Here is a 21,326-nt window from a genome sequence, read left to right as displayed (position 1 = left end):
ACTAAATTATGTTCCCTCCAAAATTCATAGGTTGAAGTGCTAAATCCCCAATGTAACTATATTTTTAGATAAGACTTTGAAGGACATAATTAAGGTAAAATGAAATCTAATATGACTGGTGTCCTCATAGAAGAGGAAGAGACATCAGGAGTGTGTGCACACAGAGGAAAGACCACATGAAAATACTGGAGCACAGCAAGCCAAAGAAAATTCTCACCAGAAACCAAACCTGCTGGTATCTTGATATTGGACTCTAGCTTCCAGAACTGTGAGAAAATAACTTTGTTTTTGAAGCCATCAGTCTGTGGTATTTTGTTATGGCAGCCCTAGCAGCTTACTATAGATGACCTTTTTTCCTCCCGATGAATGCTCCATCTTTAATATATCTGTCACTCGTCCCCTTCCTTTCCAAAAAAGTGATTTGATCAATTAGGCCATGGAAATGGAGGCTTATTTAATTTAGTACCTGTAGGAAATAGAGGGGTCTCATAGCTCAAGATCTATCTAGCTTTGACCTTGATTGGTTGGTTGAATACAGCCCTTGCCCTGGGGACTGCTGAGGTTCAGTCGCTGCCTTTCCTCATTTGGGGGTGCAGCTAACTGCCCAACCTGCCATTATCTACACAAGGTACCTTCCCTTCAATGTTGTCTGAACCTCTAGGTCCCATGACCATGATACCTGGGAAATTCCAGACCCCTGAATGAGACGAGATAGGCCCACTGCCTCAAGGCTACTGTACCAAGTCTTTTGTTCCACTAGTTGTTTCTGGGTCGTATTCTTCACTGTGGTTTGTTCTATTCCTAGGAAAGCAGGTTATCAGTTCTGATTTCCTTGCATTCCTTTTATCAATTTAGCTGTTTCTAAACAATTTTTATGATTCTTCCTTTGATAGATAGACAGTATATATACTTTGCTCCCTTGAAAAACCTCACTATTTTCTTGTTGATGACACAGAAATCGAAACAAACAAAGCAAAAAAATAAAAATAAAAAAACTTAATATGGGCATTAGAGACGGAATATCAAACCTTTATTTATTTTTGCATTCTTGAGGCATATGATTAGTCTATAAAAATGGGGATAGGGTGAGAGAGAAGAATCACGTACTACTATAATACAAATTGAAAAGCACATTTAAAAATGTCTCAAGGTCCTGTCCCCTGTACACAAAAATGTTCCGCTGAACGTTCGGTTTATAGCAGTGAATGAAGTAGGCACATTCACTGCTCTTACAGAGAGTACAATCTAGTGGAAAAGACTGAGAAGAGATTTTACAAATTCAATGCAAAAATATTGAATTAAAGTTATCAGAAGTGCCAAGAAAGAGAGCTAAAGATTACTTTCAGAGAGGATAGGAGGGTCATGTGGGAGTCTTTTGTGAAGAAAGGACACCCTAAACTGAAAACTAAGGAAGCAACAATTGCAAAACCCCTCTGAAGATTGAGAGATTGGTGGTAATAACAAAATAGTAATGGTCAGGAAGGAGCATCATGTGCCCCTGGAAGGGAAAAAAGGCATAGTAGGGTTTCAAAGAAGTCAGCAAAGGTAAGTCATTCAGGCATAGAATCTAGAATATTTATGTAGTTTCTACAGAACAATGGGAAGCCAAATGAAGAGGTTAAGCTGAGTAGTGTCTGATCTGATTGCAACTGGCAATGATTTCTCTGCATATAGACGGCAAAAGGGGATGGATAGAGCCTGGTTAGGAGATTCTTGCCTGTGCACTAAATAGATTCAGAGGCATAGAAGAACATGGGTCATGAAATTAGAGAAAAATAGATGGACTCGAAGCATGTGTGGAAGGCGAAACAATTGTCCTTTGTAACTGACAGGTGGTGGGTAAGAGATTTACTAGTTAAGGAAGAGTTCAAGGTTTCAGGAGGGAGCAAATGAGGTGGTACCGGTTTCATTAATTAATAAAGGGTATACTGGGGGAAGAGCAAATTTAAATAGGAGGGGGAATGTTTGGGAAACATTTTGTGAGAGGTATCTACTAGACATAGATGTGGAGATAGTGTAGCATTTGCTTATATTTCCTTACATAAAATTCTGTAAATTTTAGTAGATAATCTTCAAATATCATTATATTGAAAGATTATCCTTTAAAAATGCTGTACCTATAAAAAAAAAAAAAACAACAGTCTCAGCACATGGACCACACACGTCCCCATACCCTCAATACCATTAGCATATAATGTGTTTTTTTTAAGTTGTGTCTATCCAATATAATAAAATTTATATCTCATTTTAATTTATTTGTATTTGTCGTATTGGCAAATTGAAGATTCTCATGTTTGTTGGTCATTTGTGTGTATCTTTCTTTTTGTGATATTCATGATTGTGTATTCATTTATTTATTATGTTTGGAGCCACACTGCTTTGGTTCAGATTTTGGCTCTACCACTTGATAAGAGTGGGACCTTAGGCATGTTTTGCAAATCTTTGTGCCTGAGTTTTTCAGTGTTTAAAATGGAGAGAATAATAGCCTAAGGTCATCGTGAAATTGATTGAGTTAATACTGCAGACCACTTAGAACAATGCCTGGCATAGTAAGCTATATAAATTATACTCTCATCAATCTAAAACCTCTTCTACTTATTTTTCCAGTCCTAATTTTGATGTCATTTTTTTTATGTCAAGATTTTATAATGGTCCCCAAACTCAAGCAAGATATGGAACTAAGTTCTAGCTAAGAATCAGTCACCTGTGCTTATATAGAACCCATTATTTTCTCTATCTAATTGTTTTGTAATTGTTTATTTAACTCTCTGTCTCAATCACAAGGTCTGAGCCAAGTAACTGATTGTAGAACAGTCACCACGCAATAATGATCAGAAATGAATGAGCAAATAGTGTACTTTTAATCTGCACTACTGCTCTTGCAGTAGTTCTCACTTGAACAATGTTATTTATCAGGCTGTATAATTGGCATTAGTAAGCACACAAGACTAGTTAATGCTGGGTCTGTTACATGCATAGATTCTTTTAAATTTGTTTATTTTTCCCTCACTCTTAAAATGTAAAAGTGTTTTTTTAACTTTTTTATGGGTTATAAATCTCCTTGATAAACTAAATGAAGACGTTACATTTACAGACCTTCTTCATCAAGAGGGAACATATTAATACATACAACATGTTTCACATACTGTTGGAATAACTGATAAAGAAATGTAAAATGCACTCATAAAACACAATTTGAGTTTACCATCACTTTTAGCATGACATCCTTATTCACACTTACCTTTACCCCTTCCTCCACTCTACCCACTCACAAAAAAATAAGATTTTCAGGGGTTTGCCAATTATCTGTTCAATTTTTTTTTAAATTTTAACGTGTAATTCTTCAAATGTTTTCTCTGTAGTCCATTAATTTAAAACAAGTTAATTGTAATAGGTTACACTTTTTACATCACATGCCACTTTTGAAAGAAATTTTAAATACCATTTTTAATCAGAAATTACTCGGCTCAAAACAGTTCTAAATAGAGCTGTCTCTTTTTGGAGTAAAACAATCTGATGTCCCCTAATATCCAATGCATTCTGTCTGTATTCCTGATCAATGCTTTTAGTCAATCATTAGACAATGTGCATATGTGAATGTAGTCTCTATATTCTTGAATTTCTCAATGCAAGCAACCTTTTATATTCTCTGCATACATGAAACTTGTCTTTCCCCTGACGTTATACTCCCTATGAAGCTCTCTGTATAAGAAGTGGGAAAGTGCAGACCTACTTAACATTTTAATGTGAATCTAGTATTATTACTGACTCACATGGAAGAAGAAACATATCTGATCTGATTTCCCACTCTCATTGTCAGTCTTCTTTATAACACTACCTACAAGAGTTCATCTGGGACTCTAAATTCATTCACAGAAACCAGCCTTTTACAAACCTACTTCATTTTATATACTGACCACTGGGATACTTCTTTTTCATTTCTTTATTGATATCATCACCAGACTTTGATATTCCTCTCTGTCTGCCAATACTTATTAACTTATTCAACAAATCTTTATTGTATGCCAATTCACCAGAACCTCACGATCTAGATGAAAATTAAAATAGAGAATGTGAATATTTTTTTAAAGTTATGAACAGAATGAAAGAGTGATGCATAGAATAGAAAATAGCACCTGATTTAACAATTTAAAAAGAAATGGAACTCATCTAGAAGAATAAATATGAGGCTAATAAAAACTGTGGCATGAGCAAAGAGTTGGAATATACAGAGTCTTCTAGATCATTAGGTACATGACAGGATGTGGTCAAGGTCAAGGTCAGATAAAGGAGGATCATGGAAAATATCATAAAATACAATCAGAAATTCTGGCTCAATGTACTGTAGTCCACAGAGTTAAAGTTGAAGGTTTTAGGCAATGGTGTTATATGATCAGAATGTATTTAGATAAATATTTCTAACTGCAGTATGGAATAAATTTAATTTTAGAGATTTAAAACTGAAGGCTAGGAGATTAGGCAGAAGAAAAATTACATATTAGAGAAAATGTTGGGAAGATCTAAATAAGGCTGTGGTAATAAGAAAGATGAGAAAGATGAAGTATCTAGAATTGTTTAAGAAATTCATTCGGCTGAATTTTGATACTGGTTTGGAGCAAATCGTTTGAAATAATAGTTTAGAATAATTCAAATATTTTTGCCTGGGACGACTGACTAGATTACATCATTATTAACTGAGAGTAGAAATACAAGAAGATTCATACGTGCCTCATAGGTTTTACAGGAGAGGTGATGGTGAAGAGTTAGTTTTTGAGCATTCAATAAATATAGCTAGTAGCTAACTGGATGTGTGAGGGTAAATGGTTCAATACTGGTGTAAAGAATTTACACCAAGAAGGGGAAATAACCAATGAAGAATCTAAGAAGAATGGTATATGAGCCAGGGTTTCTGAATGAGCACACTAGAAAATCATATTGGCTATCTGAGGCAAAATATGGCAACAGAACTGAAAAAACACTGAATGAAAAATGGCCAGTAATATGGGGAGGTTGGAGGTGAGAGAGAACCATGTGGATCTGCTTCAATAAACCACCACTTTCATCCTCCAGCCCCCATATATGGCTGCCTTGGAATCTCTGTTGATAAGTGCTGTTAAAAGATAAACTGAGGTACATTAAAAATTTCAAGTTTATTTGAGCTAAAACAGATTCAAATGGGAAAGAGCATTCTTAAAGTGATTAGGAACACTATGCAGACAGAAACTAAGGTAAAGGCTTTTATAGGTCAAATGTAGAAGCAAAGCAAGAAAACAATTTGATTGGCTATAGTTTAAGAGGCTGCCTTATTTGGGAAATGCTAGTGGACTGTTTGTGATTGTTTTTAAATTTGATTTGCTCAGATACAAGTGCATTTACAGGAATTGACTCTGGCTTGGGTTTTGGTTTGCTTACAAGGCATTAGAGCTACCTCAGTCTAATGGCTTTCTTATTAAATTACTTTAATGTGCTAAAAATCTGTTTGACTTAGGATCACTCAGTCTAGTATCAAAGCCTGAAACATCAAAGTTACCAGTCTAGGTCACTGGTCCATGTCTCCAGGCCTTGTTACCACTGAACAGGTGACGGACTTGGCCATGCCAATCCTTAATCCGTACTTCTTCCATCAAGTGTCACAGAAGTATTTTAACCCAAGGAGCCAAAGCAGTGGGAAGAGAAAAGGGAAACAGGGGCAAGGATCATTTTTTAAAAAATAAATAATAATAATAAATAAATAATAATAAATAAAATAATAATAAGGCATAGAAGTATGGCAGAAACAAGTAGTGAATTTTGTCATGAAAGTAAAAGAAAATTAAATTTTTTCAAAGTGTGAGTAGAAATACACACACACCATATATGCACATGTTTCAGAGACATGAGTGGCCAGAGTAGATTTAAATTTTCAACTGAATTATCATACGCAATTTGTACTTGGCATTTTATATTTAATATCACCAAGTCAATTTTGTTATTTAACAGAACAACCTCACTTTAAAAGTTCTGATATCTTTTAAAATATGGTACTTTAGGAATTTTTATCTGAAACTTTAATGAATGCATTCATTCATTATTTCTCTCCAGATAGTTAAGAGACTTCAACTTTGATATGTAACACCTTCAGCTTTTTCTTATTTCTTCTATATCAAAACATGGATAACTAGTGAGTTAGTAAGGTTGATTAGCATTTTTTTTAACATCTGTCCATTTAGATGTTAAATTTATGTCCATTTCAACATAAGGATAGTCATAATAAAATATGTTTTTCTGGGAGGTTTTAAATTACAGAAAGCTGAAATTTAGCAGTCTTAGAATGAAAAAAAAGATCACATATGATTTTATTTAAATTTGCATATCATATTTAATTATTTTACTAGCTTGTGTTGGCTTACATTTCTAAGAACCATAACATTCTGAGGTCAAATATATATGTATATTATAATAAAATACATTATGTACATATATTATAAAATACAAAGAACTAGAGCACATATTTTATAATACCAGATGTTCCATCTCTTTAACAGTGTGAAAAATGTGATATTTTGCTAGTCTGAAAATTATAAACTATATTCAAACTAGAATATAAGATTTCTAATATTAAGAATACTATCTTTTTCACTGTGCGTTATATTTGCATCTTAATCTTCTTCATTTTCAAATCCTTTTTTATTCTAGATTTCTACCATAGCTAATATTCCGTTTTCTGTAGTTGTCTTTCCCCTACTTCATCCTATTTAAAGTAATTAATGGAAAAGCTTAAGTGTGAAGAAAACAATGTCAAATATGTATATATATGTGTGTGTGTGTGTGTATATATACATGTATATACACATATATATATGTATGATTACATTATCTTCTAAAAGAGAAGGTTCATGGAAGGTGTAAAGAAAATATCAAGGGGAACTATATTTGAAAGCTGAACATAGCAAATTACTGTAAAATGATTCCAACACATAAAATATTAAAATGCTAGATAAAATATTTCTTAAAAAGAAACGTTAAATGCATGGCTGACCTCGGAAGATAGAAAGGAAAAATCATCAGGCCACAATGAGAAAATAGAGCAACTCCAGAGGGGTAGCAAGGCCCTGGAGCCTGAGGCTGCCCTGAGGGTGTGAGCATTAGCCAGTAATGGGCTGCCTTATTTCTGTGGCCTTGGGGGGAGAGAAGGAGGAGGAATAGAAGACAGAGCCTCAGGCCTTTGCATCAAGCCAAGACCCCTGAGAAGTAAAACTTCAGGGTAAAATGAGCCCTTTCTACAAAGGGACATGGAAAAGAAATGTGTCCATTTGGCTGTTGCTACAGATGGAAAAAAAATAAAAAAATAAAAAATCCCCTTAGAATTTGCAACAATAAACTCCCTTGGTCCATACAGAATTCAATTAAAGCCACACTTGCTGAGTTAATTTTGAGTAGGCAGCAATTCCAAGTGGCATTATTCAAGAAAAGGATATCTTAAAAAAAATTACTATCAATGAAATAGTTAATGGTGATATGTTGGCAGCATTACCATTAAGACTGTAAATAAATTCAGGTAAAATGCCCATCACCACTTTGCTTCAATATGGTACTGCAGGCCTCAGCAAGCATAGTACAATCAACATAAATGAGTACATACAGAAACCAAATAAAATAATGTAAGGTAAAATAAACATTGTAAACCCTCAGGAGAGAATAAAGAAGTACTTTTACAAATTCAAATTACATAGAGATAAAATAAGACATAGAAAGCATGGGGTTAGTATGCAAAATTTTAAAAAATGACGGGAACCACAGGCTGGAGTTCTGACTATAAGAAAAGAAGCTAAACAACAAAAATATATGACAATGCAAATGTATATTGCAAGTATACGACATACCCTCAAAAAAGGGGATCTGGAAGAAAATGAACTGAACTAAGTAATTTGGGGAAATTTTGATTTGACTGAAATCTGTGTGTGTAAAAACAAAAGGAACTCTATATAACTGTGCTAAATTGGTGAATTTCTTTCACTTGGGAATGCAAGTTAAAATTTCTGAAGCGGCTTTACCTGTATACTGGGGTTGAACCCACAAGTAAATAAACGGTGGCATACTGATAGAGGCATGTAAAATGGACACAGGAGCCAGACCTAGAGTTCCTGTGGCCAAAGCTGAAACAAGTTAAGCAGCAAAATTAATAGCATAGTAGCAGATTACAAACCAAAGTGTAAAATAAATGTATGCAAGCCCATTCTGATTGAATGAATAAATGAATGAATGAATGAATGAATGAATGAAAAAATAAACATATTTGAGATAGATTTAGTACAGAGCAGAGGATAAGAGACAAATCTTCCTCACAGAGATTTCAAATAATCTATATAGATCTTCTGTCTTCTAGTAGATGGAGTATAATCGCCCCTCCTTGAGTGTGGGCTGAAATTGGTGACTGGCTTCCAAATAATTGAGTGATATGTCTATCTTTGCAACTGTGAATCTAAAATTATTCATAAATAAAATGTTTATTTAAAATAGTTTTAGATTACATTCGAATTAAAAACTTCTGTTCATCAGGGAGTATTTGAGATCTTGCTGCCTGGAATATGCCATCACTTTGGCTCAAATAAACTCATAAAAATAAATAAATAAAAATACAAATAAAAACTTGTATTTATCAAAAGATACTGTAAGAAAGTAAAAAAGGAGGATCATTTAAACATTGTTAACTCACAAATCATTAGTACTGATAACAGAGAAAGAAAACAAAATGGAGTAAACGTTATTAAGAAACTCACTTAAAATGGAATCAGGAGGACATTGAGGGCGTAGGGTCTATACACGTCTCATGTCTCAGTTCTCAGAACTGCTGTTAAACTGTTGACCTGTTACTAAACTCAGCTCATGGCCAAACTGCAAACCTTTTAGATGGACGTGTGCTACTTATCAGAATGGACATATATGGGTTTTCAGCCTAGTATTAGCCCCGGCAACTAAGCATGTATAGGTTAGTGTAGCTGCAGCTATGCCAGCACCAATCACAAATCTTGAGGAAACAACCTATGTAACCCTACAAGAATGGCTTTGTCCTTTGCCTTTATAAACCCCGGCCTCCTGTCTTTTCCTGGAACAGGTTTTAGATTGCTATTAAAACTCATGTGCCCTAGATTGAAATCCTGACCTCAGACAAATGTCTATTGTCTTCATTATAGTCTAAATTGTTTTGTTATTACTAGTAGCTAAAACATATAGTTACTAACAATTGATAGAAATCAGACAAAGAGAAAAATGGGTAAAAGATATTGACAAGCAGTATACAAATAAAAGTGTTACATAAATTGTGAAGATACTCAAACTTACTACTTATCAGGAAAATTAAAATTAAAATCATAATTATATACAATTTGGCCTTTTGCAGATTGGTAAACAATAAAGGAGTTTAATAACAAGGGTTGATGATAACCTGGAGTCCCTAGAAATCATATTCTCCTAACGGAGGAGTTCATTGACAAAAATAATTTGGCAAACAATTTGGCGATTTCTGTTACATGAAATATGTGGATACTCTCTCACATAGCTGTTTCTTTCACAGGTATATAAATTCAATATTCACCATGAGTCGTAAGATTTACAGTAGCAAAATTATTTGTAAATGCAGAAATTTATAAATAACATTGTTTTCAATCAAGAGTTGAATAGATAAATAAATTTGGGTTTTCGTACAACTGATTATTGTTCAGTGATTAGACTCTAAATAGATCCATAAATGTAGGTGACTCCTACAATATAATATTGAACAAGAAAAAGCAAAATGTGTAAGGATTCCTATAGTATAATTTTATTTAACTAATATTCAAAAATAAGCAAATAAGTCTCAAAACTACAGTAGAAACTAAGATAATATTAAACAGACTACTCGTATTAAGAATATGGATAGTTCTGGGGGTTAGGCATGGGATACGATCATGGAGAGGTTCCAAAGTTATTGTTAATATTTTATATCTAAAACTAAGTGGTGATATATAGTTAGTTATTTATTTTTCTAAAGTCTCCTATATATTCTCCATGTTCTATAAGTGTAAAAGGAATTATAGTAATAAAGTAGAGCAAAAGTAAAACCAACCACACGTGTTATACTTTTAAAATTCCTAATAATTCAGGAAGATAATCATTTCAAGCAAAATGTTGAAAATAATAAGAACATATTGATTTACATTGAAGATCAAAAATAGGAAGGATAATTGCGAACTGATTTAATAAGAAAATCATTTATAGGTCAGTCTTTCTTCAAATGTGAAAAGAACCATCCCATGGAGTATACAGGCAGTGCCAGTAAAATTTTATCTCCCATGGATGTACCGTGTTTCCCTGAAAACAAGACCTAGCCGGACAATCAGCTCCAATGCGTCTTTTGGAGCAAAAATTAATAGAAGACCTGGTCTTATTTTACTATAATATAAGACCAGGTCTTTAATATAATATAATATAATTAATATAATATAATACAATATAATATAATATAATATAAAATAATATAATATAATACCGGGCCTTCTATTAATTTTTGTTCCAAAAGACACATTAGAGCTGGTGGTCAGGCTAGGTCTTATTTTTTGGGGAAACACAGTAGTTAAATTGGAAATAGTCCCTTGTAAGATTTCTGCTTAAACAGAGAAAGAAAATCCTAAAAAAAAAAAAAGAAAAAAAAAAGAAAAATTGTGAAAAGAGGACATATTAAGAAAGAAGAAAACATTTTAAACGTAGTGAACACAGAAACAGCCAATTAAAGGTTTAAGCTCTTACGCCCAAAGAATTTCACTTGGTTAACTACTGGTCACAGGAATAATAGCAATTATAATAGAACTAGACCTATATGCTTCTGCTATCTTCTCTAAAGTGAGTGGGGTTTTGTTTTATTTTTGTCTGGGGGTGGCAGCAAGGTTATACTTAGAGACTGTCTTTGCCAGCACTTTAACATACATTCACTGTGGGAATTATAATAAAAATTTTGCAAGCCAATAACATTCATGTAATATCGCTTAATAAACTAAATAAAGAATCAACATACTCCAAACAAATGACAGATTAATTACACTATTGTTCTAGAAAAGGGGAGATGAGATGAATAAAGTTCAAATTTGAACAAAGGTGTACCTTTTTTGGGAGGAGTCACTCCAGAGAGATAGCGATTAACCTAGAGCTTATTTCCAGCTGCCAGCTCAAAAGTAAAAGTCCCCTGTTGCCAGAGCCTGTTGCTAGGGAATTAAGAAGCTGTTTTTTGCAGGTGGGCTGACTTCCTTCATTTGGCCACTGCCAAAGAGTCTCCTTGGGCTATGGCAGGACCTAATTCCCCAAAGATCTTCGGAGAGTTTTTAGGTTAGCAAAGAGTCACCTCGCCCAAATCAAAACTCTCGAATAGTCCTCACACACTTTCAGTATTTATACCTTAAATGTCTCTTTGCCACAGTTGCTTCTCCACATGTTCTCTTGGACAAGCCCACAGCTGGGCCCCTCATCAAATGGGCTGCTTGCTGACTCTTATCAAAGACAACCGATGTAGAATGATAACAACCAGGCACAATTTCATTTTTATATCAAAACCACTTTTTTTGGTCTTTGTCATAAACGAGTGAATTAAAACAACTTCACTTAAGTCATAAACACAACTGGATTTAAACTTGTATATAAACTTATATACAAGTGGTATTTTAAAATATTTAAGAGAACTGAAACAAGTCGCTACTTTAGACTGTCAACAAATTATATTGATTTGTTGCAGGTCATATAATTTGAGGAGAAACTTCGAGATCCTCATGGACCAGATCATAGATTGCTTTTAGATAATGTCAACTAGATTTTTTCAAGGGCAATGAGAAGTTTCTTTAAAAGTTTTGAGGCATGGATTAGTTGTTTTCATTGTCACACTAAAGCATGTGAGTACATTAAATAGTCACCTTAAAATGTGAGTACATTTAATAGTTATTAAAAATACTGTGTATGAATATTGTAATTTTGAGAATTTTACAGTTTAATAGGACTACACAACAAAAGGTTTAGTTACATTTCAAACTTTATGTTTGCCTGGTATCTTCTTTAGTAATACATTTCTTGATAATATGTTTTTTAATAAATGCAATTTATAAAGCCTTTTTGGATGGATTTTTATGTTCTCACTTTGCCACGTAGTAGTTCAGCTCAGTGAAAGTAACTTCACTTCAAACTGCATAACAGTTTATAAATTTAGAAAGTGCTCTATTAGACATGCTATGTAATTTTCAATAGATAAACATGGGGAAATATTTCAGTGCTGATGATGAAGTTCAAGATATTTTCCATGTTTTGTGCCCTGAGTACTTGTTTGTACAGTGGGAATTTATCTGTGTAGAGATTAATTTCTCAGCACAGAGGCTGTAGGGAAATGTTTCCTTGAACAAATCTACTCTCATTTAAAAGTGAGAGATTCATCCCCAGGTGTGCTTTAGTTCAGCATGTGTGTATATGCCAATGAATGACTGAAATCATCAATAATTACATAGAGGGAATCCTGGGGGGAAAGTTAAACATATTCACTTGAAGATACAAATAGCAACAGCAAACAAGTTACAACAGACCAATTTTTCACTCAAGAAATGACTTATATGTAAGTTATTAGGAAAAAAATATTGCCTTGGATGATATTTCATCAACCAACTGGTTTCACATTTTAGATTTTCTAAGCATATACAGCTCAATAGAGCCTATGTTTGCTTGGGCCTCTGGAAAATTATGTGAGTAATAAAAAGCAAAAAAAAAGTTTAAAGTTCAACTACTTTAAAAATTGTTTTTCATTTTATCTGATGCAAATATGCTCATTAAAGAATATTTAGAAAATGTTGCTCAACAAGGAAGGAAATTAAGATACCTGTGTCCCATGCCCCCAACCAGAGGTAACCACTGAAAACAACTGATGATATTGTACTGGGTACATGTACAATTTTTTCAACATCTTTCTCTATTTCAACATCTTATGTATGTATGTGTATGTAAAACGTGTATACCTTCTAAAGATACTATAAAGAATGTATATTTTTGGAGTCTATTTTAAGCATTTTTAAGAAAATATTAAAAATATTCATTATAGAAATTGAGCTGAAGCTAATAGCTTTTATTTTGTCTGTATTTAACACTGAAGAGGATTAACTGTTGTTATATTAGTAGATATCAAACACCGTGGCTAAATTTAAAAATAGAAAATGTTTTATGTACTGTGATTTTCAGCTACACATTGTCAGTTTGAGTGAACTAACATTTTCCCTCAAATAATGCAAACATTTTATCAACCTCAAAGTGGTTTCCTCCTCGGTTAAATGATCCTATAACTCATTCTATATACATAGCAGCAGTGAAATTTCTCTCTAGCTGTTTAATAGCAATGGCATTTAAAATGCTCCATTCTTTAATTACTAGTCAACCTATAATAACTTAGATTTTTGTATTAGACAACTATAACCTGGTTGGATCATTCACAATGATACTTCAAAACATTTCACAGAAAGTGATTTTTTTTCTGAAATGATGGTTTAAATACATGATTGTTAAAGGTCAAGGAAAACAAAACCACTTTGTAGATCAAGGTTTACTTGGTGATGCCATTGTATTATAATTAAAAATTACTTCACATTACACCAATTTAATAACCCTCTTTAGTCCCCGCTCACAAGTTCACATGCATTGTGATGAGCTTTGTTTTCTACCCATCTTTCTCTTAGATGCTTATCCACAAAGAACGTACCCTTGCAGTATTTGGAGTATCTTTATACTAAAAAAAATATTCATTATTTATCTGAAATTCGCATTTAATTGTGCATCTTGTATTTTACCTCACAACCCTATACCTAACACAGAATGGGGAATTTAAGAGAACAATGAAATACTATTCTGCCATAAGAAAAGATGAAATAGTTCCATTTGCCACAACATGGATGGATCTTGAGATTATTATGCTAAGCGAAATAACTCAGACAGAAAAAGTCAAGAATCATATGATTTCACTGATACATGGGATATAAAACCAAAAACAATAAAGGAACAAGACAAACAAAGAAAGAAACAAAAACTCATAGACACAGACAATAGTGTAATGGTTACCAGAGTGTAAGGGGGGGTAGAAGAGAGGAAAGGGGGTCAAATATATGGTGATGGAGGAGAACAGACTCTGGGTGGTGAACACACAATGTGATATATATAGATGATGTATTACAGAATTGTACATCTGAAACCTATGTAACTTTACTAATCATTGTGACACCAATAAACTTTAAAAAAAAGTGATGGCTTCTCAAAGAAATTATCATTTAAAGGGAAACCAAGAGTATGAATTAGGAATTAAGGAAAAGGTGTAAAAAGGCAAAAATATCTAAGTAGATGGACTCAAGTGGGAGCGAAAGCATTGCATGTTTCTGTAACTTAAATATGTTTTTTTTGTTGCTGTAACAAAAAACTGGCAAGAAATGAATTGGGATCAAGCATAAAATTGCAAATAAGGCATTTTCAAGATGAAAGAGTGGAAGGAAAATCAAGCTTAAAGAGAAAGTGAAACCTACAGGGAGAAATTCTATTTTCCATTTGTCATATGAAAACCATAGTTTTCAAGTATGTATAGGTCATTCTGTGTTAGTCCTTCTAAGACGGCCTAGATACAAGTTTTTATCTCGTTAGGAAATGAGTAAATGATAAGTGAGACTTATGTTGATATATAAAATATAACTACTTTAAACATACTGTTTCCACTACTTGATTATCTATATTAATGAAATTATCCTAAAAGTGGCTCATAGATCCTCTCAGTGAGCAGACCCTTGCGTGTCCATTTACTCCAGAGATTAGAACTCCTTTTGTGGTAAATAATACTTAAAGAAAATAGGCTGTCCTTTTGTGTTCTCTTAAGTATATCAATATTGGAAATGTTTAGGTCATAAATGTTGACTTCCTCCTTGTGTCAACATTTTATCTAATAAAATAGCTTTGCCTGGCAAAGGAAAAAACATCCTGCACTTAAAACAAATCAGCAAAACTTACTGAGTTTTTATTTCTGACAGAATATTTTGCACATTGAAGAAAGTGCCACCCAACATGAGAAAAGCTAAGTAAATTAAGTGACCATCCATGAAATATCCCAATTTCTAGAAAGGGAATTTTGTGAAATTGGTATTTCCATTCTTAAGAATTGTTGATTAAATTAGACAACTTACATGACTCTTTTTTCGAATTTATAGCAAAGATATGATTGAAACTAGATGGAAAGTGTTTGAATTTCACAGGGATAATTTTTCAAGCCTTAACGTATGTTACAAGTTCCAAACAAACTGATAGATAAAATTTGAAATCAGACAGATGGAGATTAAAAATCATTTCATTGCTAACGATATAATATAGAACATAGCTTAAATGTGAGGTTTATTGGGTTTCAAAGTGACCTCCCTTGCCCCTACCCCCAAATTTTACTCATTCTCTGAGTAACAAGAAAATCTGGATCTTTCAAGGACCCCCACATTACAGTAAAGGAAATTAGTTCTGGAGCCCTGAGCATAGCTCTCTACAAAGGGCTATCTGCCATTCAATCCCATCTCCAAAATAAAAGAAAAAGCCCTTTAGGAAAGAGTGTCTAACATGTGAACAGAGGATGGCAAAGTTCTCCCCATATCTTTCTCACCTGAGGAGTAGACCCTAATGGAATACTCAACTCCTCAAAAAAAAAAAAAAAAGAAAAGAAAAGAAAAGAGAAGAGAAGAGAAGAGAAGAGAAGAGAAGAGAAGAGAAGAGAAGAGAAGAGAAGAGAAGAGAAGAGAAAAGAAAAGAAAAGAAAAGAAAAGAAAAGAAAAGAAAAGAAAAGAAAAGAAAAGAAAAGAAAAGAAAAAAGTTCACTGTGCACGTCTTTAACTAGATGGCTCTAGAAGACATCCAGCAGGCTCTCTGGTTTAGAGAGGGGTTTACCAGAAGTCCCATCGTGGCCCCATTCTGTATTTAACCATTGCCTCCATACTACTTTCTTCTCTCAAGAGTACAGAGTTAAGCCAGGTTGCCATTAACAATATTTGTTAATCAAGGGATAACATTTTCATTTTGGCACATTGAACTTGTTTGTTCCCAACTATTTTGCTAATGTGAAAAACTCATTCTATTTAACAAGAAAAACACTCTGGTGCTTGTGTGGGGTTTATAGGTGCCAGACATTGTTGACTATTTTTCCTCTCTTCATTCATTGCTTATGTTCTCTAAGTCAAACCCAAAAGAGTGAGTGGTGTGGCAGTCTCTTCAACAGTATGTTGAATGTATTTGGGAAATGGCATGATATCTATGTATTGATTCTCCTCATTTCCCAAGCAGAATAAGTCCTGCACAGCAGATATTCCTGGATTTGAAATCTAACGAGAACACACTGCCTGGTTCTGGGAACTTGGATGGAAACACAAGGAGCCTGAAGTTTTGTTGGATTACACAATTCCAGGTGGTCTAGTCTAAGAAATAGGAAATAGCACTGTGAGTGGTATTGGAGATGTTACTTTAAAATGTGTGTTCTTCTTTAAGATGGTTCCTATTTTCCTAAGAACTTCTTAGGGTTTCTGTGCCTTACAGGCATAGAAAGTTTTTCATAGATTTAAAGAAAACTACAACTAAGATTTCCATGCACTTTTATACTGCACAAATTGCACTCTTCTAAGCAGCTTTCAGCCAAGAGGCATGTATTCCATTCCTTAGTGATAAATTTCTACTTCACTGCCTTCAGCTAATATTATGGAGCTCTTTCTAAATTGGATACAGGACTTAGCTATCAGAATCCCCAGATGCACCAAGCCCTTGAAAAATGATGAGAACTTGAGGGTAGGTGGCAGGAACTGACTTTTTCTCTAACTGGCTAATTATTCTGGCTTCTGAATTCCTGAAAATGCCAAGCTTACTACAGATTGTTTATTTAAATTTATTTTATAATCATCATCCACCAAGAATTTGCCATGTTTTTTTTAGGTAATTGTTTACATCTTTGCTTTCTGAGAGTTTTCAGTTTTGTTCCTAATAATCATACAAAGTCAATTATTTCATTTTGGGCATTTGCATCCTCAGTTTATAAGGACCAATGAGTACATCAGGGTGGGATTTAAAAACACCTAGACAATTTATTACTTCCCATGTCTGTTGGTAATCTATTGATGCTAAAGTATTTGTACAGCTTTGATGAAAGTGAAGTCTTTATACCATGTTTCCCCGAAAATAAGACCTACCATGAAAATAAGCCCCAGTTAAGATCATCAGTCAGACATATTTAGTACGTCATGATGATGTTCCAGAAGATGCCATGACTGTATTTGAATAAATGTAGATTGTTGTACATGAAAAAATAAGATATTCTCTGAAAATACACCCTGATGCGTTTTTTGGAGCAAAAATTATTATAAGACTCGGTCTTATTTTCGGGGAAACATGGTAATCTGGATGAAAGAATGTTTGTTCAGGATAATACATTAATAAGGGCAATATGTGGTCCAAATTTCCAGGTGTAAAACAAATAAGTCGTAGGTATGTAATATACAGCATAGGGAATATAGTCAATAATATTGTGATAAAGTGGTATGGTGTCAGATGGCTGCTGGACGTATGGTGAGCACTTCTTTAGGTATATAAATGTTGAATAACTATTGTGTACAACTGAAACTAATGTAATAATGTATGTTAACTATATTTTAATAAAAATCTTCAAATAAATTTTAAAAAATTAAACTGTGACAGCAGACATAAACTGGTCTTCAGACTTTGGTTCTGGGATATAAGGCAGTCTTAGTATACTTACATGAAAAGTGGACATGAAGGGGCAAATATGGAATATTCAGCTCAACTTCTCAGTTCATCTCCCCACATCTCCAACTGTTTATTTTTATATGTGTGTTCCTACAACTTTGGTATTTCCAGAGAAATGTCCCTGGCCAACATGTTACCTCACTTTATATCTCTCCTAGGATGACTTACATATTTCATAGATGTTATCTTGTTTTTTGTTTTTTTTTTAATTAATTTTATTGGGGTGACAATTGTTAGTAAATTTACATAGATTTCAGGTGTACAATTCTGTATTACATCATCTACAAATCCCATTGTGTGTTCAACACCCAGAGTCAGTTCTCCTTCCATCACCATATATTTGATCCCCTTTACCCTCATCACCCACCCCCCACCCCCTTACCCTCTGGTAACCACTAAATTATTGTCTGTGTCTATGAGTTTTTGTTTCTCATTTGTTTGTCTTGTTCTTTTTGGTTTATATACCACATATCAGTGAAATCATAGGGTTCTCTGCTTTTTCTGTCTGACTTATTTCACTTAGCATTATTCTCTCGAGATCCATCCATGTTGTCACAAATGCTCCTATATCATCTTTCCTTAACGCCGAATAGTATTCCATTGTGTATATGTACCACAACTTCTTTATCCATTCATCTATCGAAGGACATTTTGGTTGTTTCCATGTCTTGGCCACCGTAAACAAAGCTGCAATGAACATTGGCGTACACGTGTCTCTATAGAGAAATGTTTTTATATTTTTGGGGTAGATACACCTCACCCCAGTCAGAATGGCTTTCATCAACAAAACAAATAGTAACAAGTGTTGGAGAGGCTGTGGAGAAAAAGGAACTCTCATACACTGTTGGTGGGAATGCAGACTGGTGCAGCCGCTATGGAAGGCAGTGTGGAGGTTCCTGAAGAAATTACGAATAGAATTACCATATGACCCAGCAATTGTTATCTTGTTTTTCAGTGATCTTCAAACTCATATCCTACTAATGAAATACGCCAGAGTTATACCATAGTAGTGGTATAAATGTCTCATTGTTTTCTTGTAAATATTAAACTTCTTTTATAAGATATAATTCTGTTGTTGGTATCACTCTCCACTCAAGCCACAAATTTTATATATGCAGACAGAGGGTGCCAAAAAATGTATATACATTTTAAGAAAGGAAAACTGTATTAAAATTGTAGTACGTAATATATACTGATAACAAAAAATGAATACAAGTCACGTTTGACTTTTGCAATTCCAAGAGGTGCTCAAAATGTTTACCATCAGCGTCCAAACACTTCTGATTATGGTGAACTACTGCTTGAGCAATGTTGACCAAAGTGCCCACTTGTATACATTTTTTTTGGCAACTTCAGTATATAAAACTCCTCTCTTGGATATCCGATAACCAAACAGTCATCAAGTTCCTTCATCCAAGCAATCAATCAATCTTTGTTTACCTCTTAAATATTTTAAATGCATTTCCTCTTTTCTATCCATACTATCAAGGCCCTGGTCCATGTGCCCTTGTTTCCAGAAGGTTCAAATGGTCAATTGTGCCTTATGCATAGAGGTCAAGATCAGGATGATTGGTAGAGTCATTAGATTTGGTACCATTAAGATCTCTGCAGATATATGAGAGACTAGTTTTAGCAAAGGTGGGGACAATCCTGAAGTTTTTTAACAAATGGATGATGAGGACTCGAACAAAATGGATATGACTGTAAGGTGTTGGAGAGAGGGAAAAGCTCAGCTTGATGTGATAAAATGTCAAAGGAAAGTTTGTCTATATTTTTGGTTTTGATATTTTTGAGGATAGGAGAAACGTATATTTTTTTTTCAGTTTATGGTAAGTAACCAAAGTGAGAGAACATTGTTGGGGCAGGTGGGGTAGGAAGCAACAAATGATAACAATAATGAAGCAGGATTTAGGGAAGGATTTTAAGAAGTAGATCTGGGAAAATTAAAGTTTAGTTTATAGTTTTTTCAGAGATAAAAATAAAGAGAAAACAAAAAATCTTAAGGTCAAAAGGAAATAAATAAAATTAATGATGATTTGCATAATTGCATATTATTCCACAACGTGGATGAAGCATAATTTACTTAGTCATCCTTTGATTTTTTTTTATATTTCAATACACCTTGTGTTGTATAGTTTCTTTCTCTTTTTTTGGTCATTATGGAAAATGTAGCAATAAATATCCTTACATATACAGGATGTATGTATATGTATATACAAATAAATATATAAAAAATATTTATTTTTATATATAAAAATAAATTTTATATATAAATTTTTATGTATAAAAATATACATATACAAATAAAAGTAAATTTAGTTTCAAAGGATAGAGTCAGAATATATTTGATAAGTAAATATACATATGTATATATTGTGTTGTATAGTTTCTTATATATATATATATATATATATATATATTTATATATATTTAGTTCTTATTTTAATATCTTTCTAAATAATTTGAAAAGTTTGCAACTATTCCCATTACTCATCTAGTATAATGGAAACTTTGTAACCTTTTACCAACATCTCCCCATTTCCCTCACCCCTGGCTCCTAGCCCCTGGAAACCACCATTATACTATTTGCTTTCATGAGTCTGACATTTTTCAGATTCCACATATAGGTGATACCATGCTTTATTTGATTTTTGTGTCTGGTTTATTTTAGTTAGCATAATGTCTGCCAGGTTCATTAATGATGTCACAAAGAATAGGATTTACTTCTTCTTTAAAATTAAATAACATTCTGTTACATATCCATGTACCATATTTACTTTATCCATTTAAGTGCTCATTATGCTCTCACTTATACATTCACTTGTAACAATAAATGCAAAATTGAATTTATTTTTTAATTCAATTTTAGTATCCAAACATAATTGATATGTTTTGTAGTATATACCAGTTTTCAAAGACTTTTTTATAATTATATTTTGTTTCAACTTTTTAAGAACCAAAATGATTGCCAAATGTAACTATGCTAATTGTCCAGATAACAGAACAAAGTTTCATAAAATTTGTAACATTTATGCATGATCATTCAGTTAATGAATGTTAGAACTTGATTTTCAGTCCATCTCTGAATATAAATCCAGTGAACTTCCAATGAAATCTTATATTTCCAAGTTTATAATTATATTTTATGTCTCCTGTCAACATATATTGCCTGGAAGCACAAAATGTATTTCACACTTTCATTCATATTAATAATGATTTTTTTCAGGAACAAGTAATTTTTAGAATTTGAAAATAAAACATAAGTAATTTTTAAAATATTGATAGTTCATTAAAACAATTTTCAATAGGGTATTACCTGTAGATTTTTATTTTAATTATGTTTTTTCTTTTTACATTCAGAACATATTTTAATTAGAAAAAAATCTGCTGTTGCAAAAAAAGAATCATAATGTATCTTGGTCTGAATGATTCCGTGGCTCAAAAATTGTTTTTCTGTCAACTTATGAAAAAACTACATTAAAAAAAAAAAAAAACCTGAAAAAGTATTTTCCCTTTTAAAACAGCCCCAGGTA

The sequence above is a fragment of the Rhinolophus hipposideros genome (assembly GCF_964194185.1).
Source record: "Rhinolophus hipposideros genome assembly, chromosome: 2".
Taxonomy (NCBI): domain Eukaryota; kingdom Metazoa; phylum Chordata; class Mammalia; order Chiroptera; family Rhinolophidae; genus Rhinolophus; species Rhinolophus hipposideros.
Note: the sequence above shows the minus strand (reverse complement) of the source record.